This window comes from Colletes gigas, unplaced genomic scaffold, assembly GCF_013123115.1.
Source record: "Colletes gigas isolate AHSC1104 unplaced genomic scaffold, ASM1312311v1 Colletes_gigas_Sc00037, whole genome shotgun sequence".
NCBI lineage: Eukaryota > Metazoa > Arthropoda > Insecta > Hymenoptera > Colletidae > Colletes > Colletes gigas.
The window spans coordinates 698,963-711,767 of record NW_025106666.1 but is presented as its reverse complement, the minus strand read 5'-3'; the positions used below and the strand labels follow the sequence as shown (position 1 = coordinate 711,767).

The 12,805-nt window shown below is 35.6% G+C and overlaps 1 protein-coding gene across 1 annotated transcript in view; it reads right to left on the bottom strand.

Moving 5' to 3' along the window:
- The window catches only part of LOC122402537 (opioid-binding protein/cell adhesion molecule homolog), a 193,344-nt gene that overhangs the window by 41,046 nt on the left and 139,493 nt on the right, over nucleotides 1-12,805 (bottom strand). The window lies entirely within an intron of this gene.

Genomic DNA, 12,805 nt, shown 5'->3' with positions numbered 1-12,805 from the left:
CCGGCTAAATCCTGCTGGTGAGACAGTACGCGGCTTGGAAATTGAACTACACGTTTGCGTTGGACGCAACAGTCTAATAGCCACGGCAAACCATATTTCTAACGATACACTATGCTTCACTTTTTTTATGCTCGTGATACATTGTTAAAGCTCTGTAACGACCAAAGAAATTTCAACCGCTACGGTGACAATCTTTACGCGTACAAAATGAAATCTCGAAAAAAAATCGTATATCAATTCTTAGGATAGTTGCTCAAGAAAAGAAGCTTCGATATTCAAACTCGCGGCGAATTCAATCGTAGAAAAAAATGTTCAGAAGATTCTGGGAGTAGCCCAAATAGTTTTCGTATTTTAGAAAATTTTTTCGCTTTTCTCTGAGTTTAAAAAGGTGCTGTTTTCACGATGTTATTAATTTCCATGGGTGGTGATTAATCAATTTTTATTCGTTTGGAACTTAAAACGCGATGGATTCTTCGTTTTGGTGAAAGTTTCAAACGCGCAGCGCGTGGATGTGCTGAATATGGATTCGGTTGGTTAAAATTAGTCAATATTCTCCGTAGCTTTACGAAACACGCGAAATAGGTGTTAGAAGCGTGGGTGACAACGCGTGTAATGGGTAAAGTGTGGACCCCTTCCAGTGCGAATCTGTTCTGCAAGCATGATGCTCGGCATATTGCCAACATCCTAATTATTCTTGCTCCGTTAAGCTCGTTTAATACATCGATTTGGCAATTTCTGTTATTTTACGATGTATATAATTTATGCCTGTACAACGCGTTACGCGCGTGTTAATTCGTTAAAAATTACAAATCTCTGCAAACGTATAACTTTCGCGCCTCGTGTCAGTATATTACGATTATACAAAGCCAATCCATTAACGGTTCAATTTACTATACAATCTACGAAATGTACGAGATTACTGGCTTAAACATGTATATTACACTTTTATGTTTCCACTCAGACTTTGAAACTTATAAACACGAAATTTATCCACAAACGTAATTAAATTAAACAGAGATCGTCTTTAGTACTTTTTGTTCAAGGTTCACTATACGGTTGGAATTATTTTAAATAAATTGTATTCAATGTTAGAAGAATTTATAATAATATGTTACATTATATAAAGTAGTAGCAACAGGCGAGACAATTTCTTCCATTATTCGTCGAGGATGCAAATAATTATTCGTCTCTGCCAAAAACTATTGGAACAAAATTTGCGTTACGTGGCGTTGGGAAGTTCGCTAAATTTTTACAAGCAGGCCACAGGACAATGCACCCTGCTGGAAAATTCCTACTCGCCACGTCGTTTCACCGATCGAAAGACAGCAAATCGTACAGAGACGAGGTGGAAAGTTAACAAGCGACCATAGGACACGCAATCTACTCACGTTCGTTATTCATTCGTACTACGCTATGTTCGGCCAAACACATAATTTTCTTTTGACTTTGAACACACGTAAATGTTTATTTTTCTCCCGGCGCGTGCATTTGATACTCGAAACTTCCAGGAATATACTCGTCCCCTCGTCCAAATTGTCGATCGCTATAACATGCTGCTGGTTGGACGGATGTTTTGCATCCATTTTTCGAAAATTAAAGAATACAACGAATCGTAAATTAATACCACTTCTAACGCAAATTCAACTCTCTGTAGAAGCAAGTTACTTTAAACAATAGTTCAAGCATCTGTAATAAAATTAAAACAAAATGTTCGTTCATTGTTAAAATATTAATTTTATTGTACGTAATACAAAGGTATACTTCAATTACTTATTTAGTAGTAATTAATCATTCGTTATGTATGGAATTTAGAATTATGTACAAGTATAAATAACGTCTAAAAAGTGTGAGTTTGATTTTAAAAGGTCGAATTTGTAGTGCAAAACCTGTATGGATACCCATTTTTATAATAACAATCGTCTAAAAATTCACGTCCGACAGTAGATTGTAAAATAAACGTAGAAGATGGCGTAAATAATAATTGTTGTTGTGGTCATGGGGCAGGGGATGAGAAGCCCTTTAAAATGAGCGTTCGTTAAAGTCGATAGCGTAATTTGTTCCGGAGATATGGCGATTTTAGTTTCAAGTCGATGCGGTGGCTAGTTTCGGAGATATAAGGGTCCGAAGCTTTGTTTACATTTCATTGTTGCGGTCGCGCGAGGTCATTGATCACACGCACGTAGATAGTAAAGAGTGCGTAGTAAATTCTTGGAAATGGACACGTCAGACGGAGACAGAGATAGTCAAATTAAGAAAAATACCCTTTTACATAAATTATGATATCTCGAAAACGGGAAATCCGATCGCCAAAAACCGTTTTAAAGGGGAAGGTTTACCGCTTCTAACGATGGCTCAATAATTAATAAAACACTAGTAGTTTCGGAACAGCACGCGTCTAAAGTTTTAGTATTTTTAATACGCGTTAATAGGCTTGCGTAAGACCGCGAGTGGAATTTTAAAAATTACCTCTTCATATAAATTACCTATATCTCGAAAACAGAAAGTCGGATCGTCAAAAACCAAAAGCCATTTTAAAGGGGAAGCTTTACCGCTTTTAACAATTACTTGATTGTGATAGAACATGAATAGTTTCGGAACTGTACGCGTCGAAAGTTTTACTATTTTCCATACGCGTTACCAGCCCATTTACTAAAATATTAGAATTACTCAGATAATTTAGTTCGTAACAATTCTATTAAATGTTTTTGACGTAATCAACAATGATTATTTCATGACATTTTGTTTATTTTGATAGTCTGGTAGCCTCTATTTAACGAGACTAACACGATTTCAATTAAGCCGGTTAAATGAGGTGTCGAAATTTGGATATGCAGTCAACGAGAGCTAATCGGCTTTCGCGGATGCGGACTGGGCATAAAATACGATCGATAAAAAATCGAACTTTGGTTTTATATTGCAACGAAAATTATTTCGTAAATCATAGTTGCTCGAATCTCGTAAGCAACAGCAGATTCAGCAACAGGACAAAACACGCAGAGATTTAAATTAAGAAAGACGTGGATCGAGCAATTAACAAATTATTATTACTGTCGTCGTAGTTGAGAAATGTTCAAACACGTAAGAAAAATTTAAAAATCTTTGTTTTCGCTAGGGAGTTCTTAAAAGTAATGTAGCAGAACTGTTTTTCTCGAACAAGACTTCTACTTTTATGCTAAACAAAGTTGCCTTCCTATCTGCTATATAGGACTTATGCTCATTAGTTTACGCCACATATGGCCAACTGCCACGTACGGCCAGATGTAATCTGCAGCATTTGCAAACAATTTATGCAAAACGATGTACAGTTTTGATTCAAAGTATAATTCGTTATTCATCAATGTAAATAAGAAATGAACTTACGCAAGTATACTTTATGCTTTATGCATTTTTGGTATTATTTAATAGACCGTTTAATAATCTGAAACCAAAATCAGAGGTCGAAACAATAATAGAACTTTTTCTAGAGATTCCGTAGACGCAGCTGAAATGGAACTTTTATAATAAAAGTTCTCATATTATAAGTTTCGACAAAAATAGATAAATAAAAATTCTTGTGTAACAGGAACAAATCTTTCCTTCATCGATAGTAAAAAAGTTCTCGATCACTTTTACATCCGCAATCTCAAAACTTTCAAAGTTCTTGGCGGGATCTTCTTAACTTCGATAAATAATTTATAACTTCGTAAGTACTAATGATTTTTAATACAATTTTATGCATAAAACAATAATTGTACCGTAACGGGGTACAATACAGTTTTGATCGTCGTAGGTTTATATAAAATTAAAATACAAATGAAAGTGAACTAGTGAGAGATATTTTAAATGATGGGGATTAAAATTTGTATTCTTTTTTGAATTTCTAACTTGACATTTGTTTCTTCTAAAGATTGTTAATATTCCTCCAATATTCGTACACTGTTTTTGGCTCGTTATTGCCTCTAATGACATCAAAGTTAGCACTTTAAACCTATTCAATTTGTCCATACCGAGGCAACGTTTGTAAATCCTCTTTTAACTGCTTCCCTCCGACATTTATCGGAATTTCATTTTAAGGCATAAATGCAATTAGTCGTAACACTACGAAAGAAATTGATGAAAAACAAACGTAACGTACACTACTTATAAGGCAAATTATAACTATTTCCAAAAGCATCGTTTTATAATTTGGTCGATTAAAAGTTTTGGAATAATTAAAAGATTTCATAACTGTATTACTGTAATCGCATGACATTACATGTCTTTTGATCTATATTCAAAAATTTCTCTTTCGTAACTTGGAATCTATACAAAAGTATTCGAAACAAAATATGTTTCTTCGCGGTTCAATTATTTACAACCAAATTAATGACTTTGAAATTTAAAAAATTCACCACAGTACGCCCCCCTTCCCCATACCCCCGTGAAATTAAACAACTTCTGCTCGAAACATTTAAAAATAAACGAATCGTCCGACCGACTCGTCTCAAATTACCCATTCTGAAAATAATTTTATTTCGAATCAAATCAATTAAAACTAATTAAATGCACGGCTTCGGTGAAATATCAAATCGACGTTCGTCGCAAAACACGCCAGTGTCTCTGAGATCGTAGGTGGCACGATCTACGCAATTTTTTGCTAACACCGTGAAATAACGAATGTTTGATGTATAACTCATGGCCGATTCTATTACTCTTTCTTATTTGGTCAGTATGTAATAGGTCTGGAAGGACGATAAGTTGCCGAACGAATCGCTGGGAATATGGCAAAAACTGTTCCTATTTCCACAGCTGAGGGTGGCAGGGATAACTTCCGCTCTGACTCCCAACCGCAGTGGAAAGGAGACGTATATTTCTTCTCGAAAGGAGGGAGAGGGGGGGAGGATAGGGTGGAGGCAGATAGATCAACCGACTATCAGATAATTAAATTCCTTGTGCACTGACACATTTTGAATATTTTATCCATCTGTGTCCGGTTATTTTTTATGGATCGTCCAGAAAAATGCACCGTTTAATTAAAATACCGGAAAAATCGTTCGTTTAAATTCGCTTTACCTTTATCCGCACTCGCAGTATCCTTTCGCTTGGTTCCAAATAATTAAAATTAACCCCCGAACGACGGATACTTCCTCTAATTCGGTTTCCAAAGTATCGAAACGATATCTATGGTAGCCCTCGTAATTTGCCAAGGAGACAAAAAAATGTTTACGAGAATACAATAGTATTATCTGAGAAAAGAGATTGTACAGTACTTGCGTCAGCCTAATTAGAGGTTTAAACCGTGTTCGAAATTAAATTTAAAACTAAACTCAGCATTTACTCGAGAGTAAAATCCGATGAGTATTACAGTTTGTTTACCAAAGTTGTTAAGTCCCTGAAACGCGTTGAAGTTAATCGTTTGAACTGAAAAACTTTTGATTGTCTGCTTTTTGAGAACTCTTATTAATTGGAAATGCCAACGGAGATTAACGTCCGAATATTAAAGAAACGAGTTTCGTTAAAAGTTTCTTTCGGAGTCGCAAAGTTTTCGTTTCCAGTAAATAAAAATGCTATTAATAGTAAGAGAACTGATAATATAAAAAAAATTATTAAATAAAGAATTTGTAAATAAAATGTTTCGAACCAAAATGGACCCCTGAGACGCCGGTTCGAGGGTTGATTACCAACCAATTAATTCATGGACCGTTTACAATCCAAGATCCACTACTAAAATTGACTGATTATCCAACTATTGGAAGCATGATTGCTTGCAGGTCTCGTATAAGTGATCGATAAGTGACTACTAACTTCTGAATGCTAACTAACCGCCAAGTATTTCAAAGGCATTGCGGACTGCTTTCAATTGCATCCTTGACGCGGTTTCCTCGAGAAGGAAACGATACCTGTTTCTGTGTTCGCTGGAGCATACATTTTCGGCAATCATGCGAAATTCCGGGCCTCGAGTTGACCAGGATCCCTGTACCATCACTTTCTCCACCTTCAAAAATATCTAAACTATGTTCTTCGCTTTCTAAAATTTTTTAAAAGGTTTCAGAATTCCACAACCACAAATATTACATATTCCTAATAAATTTTATAAAAACTTTTAGCAATTTTTCTGTACGTTAAGTGATTTTAATTTACAATTATCACACGTTACTTTTGATCCCAATCTGTTATTTATTATTTATTATTCCTGTTCGGTAAACGAAAGCTCGCTCATTCCGCTGGCCAACTCGAGTTGTTTCCGGTCCTTTATGTTGCCAGATGCGGGATCGGTACTACGTTGCAAACGTCTTCGAGTCTCTCGCATCTGGCAAATGTCAATGTAAAAGAATAGCATTTTTGGAAAACGAAAGAAACGCGACACTCGAGTTGACCAGCGAAGGGCTATATTGTTCCGCGGGTGGTACGGTCGTCGAGGCCAAATGTAGGCACCGACGACAACGGCCATCGCCGACACGCGGAACAATATAGCCATAAAAACAGACGTAGACCAGACGCAACCCCTTGTTGCGTGGATAATCCGGAGTTCCGTTTCTTCCTCGATAAATTAACGCGGCCGTCGACTTGGGGAGGAAACCTCGGCCACCCTCGCCAGCGTGGCCTGGGACTTTCCTCCACCACCGAGGTGAAGGAGGAGCTTGCTGCCAAACTGGGGCAGGAAAATGGGTCCTCCTCTCCCAAGTCGATGGCCAATCAATCGACTCACGATTCCACAGAGGAATTTGCAAAACACCCCCAAGTGTACCTCTTGGAGGGGATCTAAGCTGAGGAGGAAACGGACTCCGGACACATTGGGCATTCTAGTTTCAGTCGTCAACCGACAAACCAGTTTCGATTCTAGTTTCAGTCGTCAACCGACAAACCAGTTTCGATTCTAGTTTCAGTCGTCAACCGACAAACCAGTTTCAATTCTAGTTTCAGTCGTCAACCGACAAACCAGTTTCGATTCTAGTTTCAGTCGTCAACCGACAAACCAGTTTCAATTCTAGTTTCAGTCGTCAACCGACAAACCAGTTTCAATTCTCGGTTCAGTCGTTAACCGACTAAGTCTAACAAGTCTAACTAACAAGTCTGTAACAGTACAGCAGTTTTACTTGAGTTGAACGCATTTTGATAAAGTAAGCGCGGGGGAAACAGTTCCTCCCACAGTTCAACGCGCTTGAAAACATTCATACAGTCCACTTTGTTATTATTAAAAATAAACCATTTGAAAACTCTCCAACACGACGACATCGCATCACTCCAATCCGACCTACAATAATTCGGGCGCGAACAATTCCTACCACGATCGTTGCTCTTAAGGGACCTTTCTACTTTATGGGATTTAAAAAGTTGAATTTTGTTTGCATTTTCTTTTAGTATATAGTCTCGAAAATATATCTACCAAATATTAAATTCAAATTCGGAAAACTAACGAAATTATAGCCTGCTGAAATGTACTACGCGCAGGTATACATAACAACTGGACGTGAAACTTTAAAGCTGTTTTTTTCGAAACTGCATTTTTCAGCTCTGCGTAGACGATAACACGAAAACTATTCAAGATATCGACATCAAATTTATACAGTATCTTTAGAACTTATCTCTCTATTGCATGAACTAGGATAATTGCGATATATGCAATACTTTTTCTTTTATTAACAAAAAAGCAACCGAACATATGAAAATATTCAGTATCTTTTCGTAAAATAGCTGCCATTGTGCCATTTTTCGTTTTTTTTTTTTAAAGATTCTAGTTCATGCAATAACCAAACTAATCTATATTAAGAATATCTTTGGTTTTTGGATTTAGAAAATATCTTCGCAAAATATTACATACGCAGTCGGGCGCGGTTCGTAAAAACTGTTGTTCGTTGATCAAGAAAATCTGCGTAATCAATAGATATTATGCGTTGCAAAAAATCGTAAATATAGTTAAATATACAGGGTGTCCCAGGATCAGTGGTATAACTAAGAAGGGGGTTATTCTATATGAAAAAACAAATGAAAATTGAAGAATAAAATTTGTTCATTTGAGGCTTTGTTATTGAAAAAATTGATTTTGAATATTCACTGAGTATGTATACATTTTACTATGTCGGATAGATCTCAATACAGACTTTTATTGTGTTTTCTGCACTCCTGCACACTCGTGTTGACAAAACCTCCTGAGCATGTATCACAATTTTATTTATTGTCTTATTGTTAGTATGTTATTATCTTTGGTTTTGATTAATCATGGTCTCCAGATTTGATACTTCTTGATTTTTATCTATGGTGTCATGTTAAAAAAAAAGTGTGTAAGAAGAATATTTTAAGCCTTCCTCAATTAAAAGTGAGAATCATTTGGTATTTGAATAATTAAAGACAGAGAATACATTAGAATGTAAGGTCTTACAAATATAATTCAGAAAGTACAGTTGTGTTACAGCACAATGAGCAATTTCCAACAATTATTGTATTAATTAAGTTAGTTTAATAAATTAATTACATGCCTTATTTTCATTTAAATCCTGTAAATATTCATACTTGATTTTCTCGACATCAAAATCTCAAACGAAAAAATTTTATTTTTTATTTTCGATTTGTTTTTTCATGTACAATCACCTCCTACGCGCTTGTACTACCGATGCTGGGACACCCTGTATAATAAATATATCCACAAAACCCGGAATTAATAGCTCTTTAATAGCCCGCAAAAAAAATCACAAAGAAACACGTATTTTTCTTGCCTACAAAGTAAAATGGCCCCTTAAATGTTTACACGTAAAAAACTGTATCAACGAACTATACATAGGTATATGTTATTCCAGTTAAACTTAGTAAACGCTTAAACAGTTTATTAGTCGATGTACGTTTAACGAAGGAGAGACCAAAGTGCTAAAGGAAACTTTCCTGACAAGAAACTAAAATTTCAGCGAAAATGTTCGCTAAACTCTTGACTTCGTTATCAACATAATATTATCGACTTCAATTTTGGAAGAGTCTCGGAATTTGTACTTTGTCTTTAAGTGCTCGACGTACTTTAAAGTCCCTTTAATGAAAATAATGCGAACCGTGCAGCGAGCAAAGTGTACTTTCACGACGAGAAACGATGTGTATTTTTCTTTCGGAAGAGTCGCATAAAAGCAAAATACTTTTGCAACCGTTTTCACAGGGCGCGTGTCGACCACCAATGTATCTCACTTTGCTAAATTAATACAAAACATTAACACGAGTCCGTGTGTTTCGCATTTTTCACAGAATTTCTTTAAAATAGAAAAAAACATTAATACTGTGGGATCGGGAAGGTAATGACTCCGCCCTGTTCCGTTCCGCACAATTTTATTGTTGCTGTCGTACAACGACGTGACTCGTGGTGCGGGTTACGCTCGACTCTCTGGTACGATCATCGCCACCGTACCAAGAGGCCTTCAAAAACAAAAGACGGTCAGAGACGACAACGGCTTTTCGGCTCACGCGGCTCTGGTCGTCTCGTGTGCAACCATCGTCTCGTGTGCAACCATCGTCTCGTGTGCAACCATACATTGTAGCGGCTTCGAACGGCTAAGGCGTATGTGGTGCCTTGGCCGCCACAATACAAACGTTAGAATCACTTGCTGTATACAAATCGTTTGAGCGAAGTCGAGATTGGATTTTATAATTATAATTAGCTGCCACTTTGTACTTCTTTTCTTTTTATAGTATGTATCTATATTGATCTTTCTTCCATGTTTAAACTGTATGTACAGCTTGTCCAACGAAGATACGAGAAAAATAAGATATAAACAAATTGTTGGAATCGTGGCCATTTACCAATAGTATTTCCAAAGGAATAATTTATTATTTTAAAGAATACAATACACGAGAAAATTTTGAAAAACATTGACAAAAATCGTTATGAGGTATTGTTTAATAAAATAAAAGGTTCTATTAATTTTCTACGAAAAGGATAATATTATTTCAACGTTTCCAGTATCCAAGCATCGTTTCCCAGTTGATAAAAAGTGTTTGTAGTTGAAACGATAGCGATTGATTGATTGTTTTTATTAAAACGCGGTAAAATCGTCGTGACAAGTATTTACGTCGAGTCAGAATATGTAGAGATTAATTCGTTCTCCACCATGTTATCTTGGAATACCTAAATCTGTGCACGCAATCACTAAGGGAATCTCATTAATTATTCACGAGCAAATATCCGTGACGTGAAAGCAATCACCTTGTCGTTCCTGTCGTTTAATGTGTAGCTACTAGTCCGTACAGAAAATCGATGGTAAATATTAGACACCATTGATCACTTGTATCGCGGTATAATTATTTGCGCTGTGTTTTGTGGCGACCGTACACAACGGAAGTTACGCGTTTCTCATTAAACGAGATTTACTTTTTGCTTACCCGAACGCGTCACGGATTACTAGCGCGCAAAAATAACAAATCGTCCGATTCTGGTCCTCGATACTTCAAAACTGTCATTTCCTTAATTAATATTCGTTACACTCGCGTTTATCGAGCGCCTTTCTTAACCATCTATAACAAAAAATGACCCGTAAGCGTAAATTTTTAATTCTTAATTTAACATGCAAAGTGATTTTTTTTCTAATTACAAATTAATAGTAGTACATTAAATATTGTTGTATAAGGTTTAGGCATATTTAAGTACAATCATCATAGGCCAAAAACAAAGATATATATTATGAAATTATACAGATGAAGGTTACAAAAACTATTCTACATAACGTTCTTGGTCGGACTGCAAGCGTGCCACAATGGCTGCCAACTTATATCTCTAACAAATATAAATAGTATGATTTTATACTTTCTGAAAGGTAAACTATGTTTTCGATGCTTTACCTTATGAATAATGAATTGGAAGAAAGATGAAAGACGCTTTGCAAAATATTTCGTGTACCATCTTATTTAAAAACATTTGTTTCCCGCGTACGCGAGAAATTCATTCCAGTGTTTTTCAATGGAATTTCGCGGAATATTTGGAAAGTGCACGTGTTAAAAGTAAATCATAGCGTTGTATCGAACGGTGTAATTACTGATATATTTTTGGCACGATAGAACCCGTTTAAAGTAGCGCTGCCATGAGTGAAATGGGTTCAATTTGCCAAAGTTGGTTCACCGTGGGAGGGAAGACAACTAATCGGATGTCGGGCAATGCTGGCTAACAGACTCTTGATTTCTATCTTTGCGTTTCGTGCCAGAAACAATTATTTTTAACGATTAAGATCCGCTGTGTACACAAGACTTATTCCTTATTCGGTATCAAAGCGCGTATACTTCTATCGTCTATCTATTTCGTTAATTTCCTGCGACTTCGCAACAGTACTTTGCGAATTTAATCTCCTCAACTATTAGCGCTCATGCCAAACGAGGAAATTAGAAATCTTTTCGCGTTATTCAATAGCGATACCGCACGGTGGCTAATTTCATAGATGTAGGTGGATACAATGAAAATATTAATGTTATCGAAAAAGCCACAAATCCTGTGAATTTATTTCATATACTGTAACATGCCTAACTTCATGAAAATCGTTTGATTGCGTAATAGAAAAGTTAGTATTTAGTTTGTTATACGTTTATTAGTTTGTATTTATTACATCAGTGCATGCTATTAAAGGAAATATCTTTATCATGCTAGAAGATTCCGTAAAATTTTTAATTTAATTAAGTGTACAATTTGATTTCCGTTTTATTCTGTAATAATTCTTTGATTACTTTAGGGAACATATATATTGATGTATTAATCTGGCCAAAATCTGGTTGCCCCGACCTGCCCCTGTAGTTTTTATATGTATTTTCAGGAGGCTATGTCATACCTCGTAGTACTCTCTTCGAGATATGGCTCAGCAAAAGAGAGAATTTCGACAAGAACACGAAACTGTATTCATACATTGTTAATTATTTTGATGTCAAAAATGCTGAAAAAAAAATATTGAAAATTGTTAGGAATAAAATTATGAATTTTTGTTATAAACTTTCTGAAAGATGGACAAGATGTAACTGCACAGAAAAGAGGTTCTTAAATAGCACTGCGGAATGGTTAAAAAAAGGAATAGTATTTCAAAATCCTATATCACCATCGTCATCATCACACCAACAATAACAGCAGCAGCAACAACAACAACAGCAGCAATAACAGCAACAACGACAACAATGACAGTGACAATGACAATAGCAATGGCAATGGCAATGACAACGACAACGACACCAACGACAACAACGACAATAGCAATAGTGATAACAATAACAATAACAATGTAATGACAATGATAATGGCAATGACAATGACAATAATTAATATCACCATCATCATTATTATTAGTATTATATTACGATGCGTTTATATTATTGTTAAAAACCGTAAATATGTATAAAAAACAAGTAGTGGCAAAGAATTCATGAACCTGTTTCTTAAGTTTGTCCATCTAGTTAGTTTAAATTGCCCCCACTGTGTACCGGCTTGAAAACTTTCGAAAATGCACCATTTTGCGAACGTAAATTTTCAAATGCTCTTCATCGTCCCAAGAAACTTCTAATTTTTAATTTGACATGCTGTAACAGATACCTTTTTACGAGAATAACAACAATAAAATAGGGACAGTGAAAGAATTATTTTTTTTTATTATTAATTTAACCTTTTTTTTATATTAATTCAATCTTAATGAATTTAACTTGAACAAGTGACCTGATATAAAATATAAAAATTTCTCGTTAATGAATCCAGACTTTTTATAACGTACGTTTCATTCTTCGCGTGTAAAACTAATATTATGAAAGACATGAATTCAAAATGGTTTTGGTAATCGTAATCTTGAAGAAGTGCCGTGTTCTACGGGGGTCTACGCAAACACGAAACGTATTTCGACCGTGGAAAAAA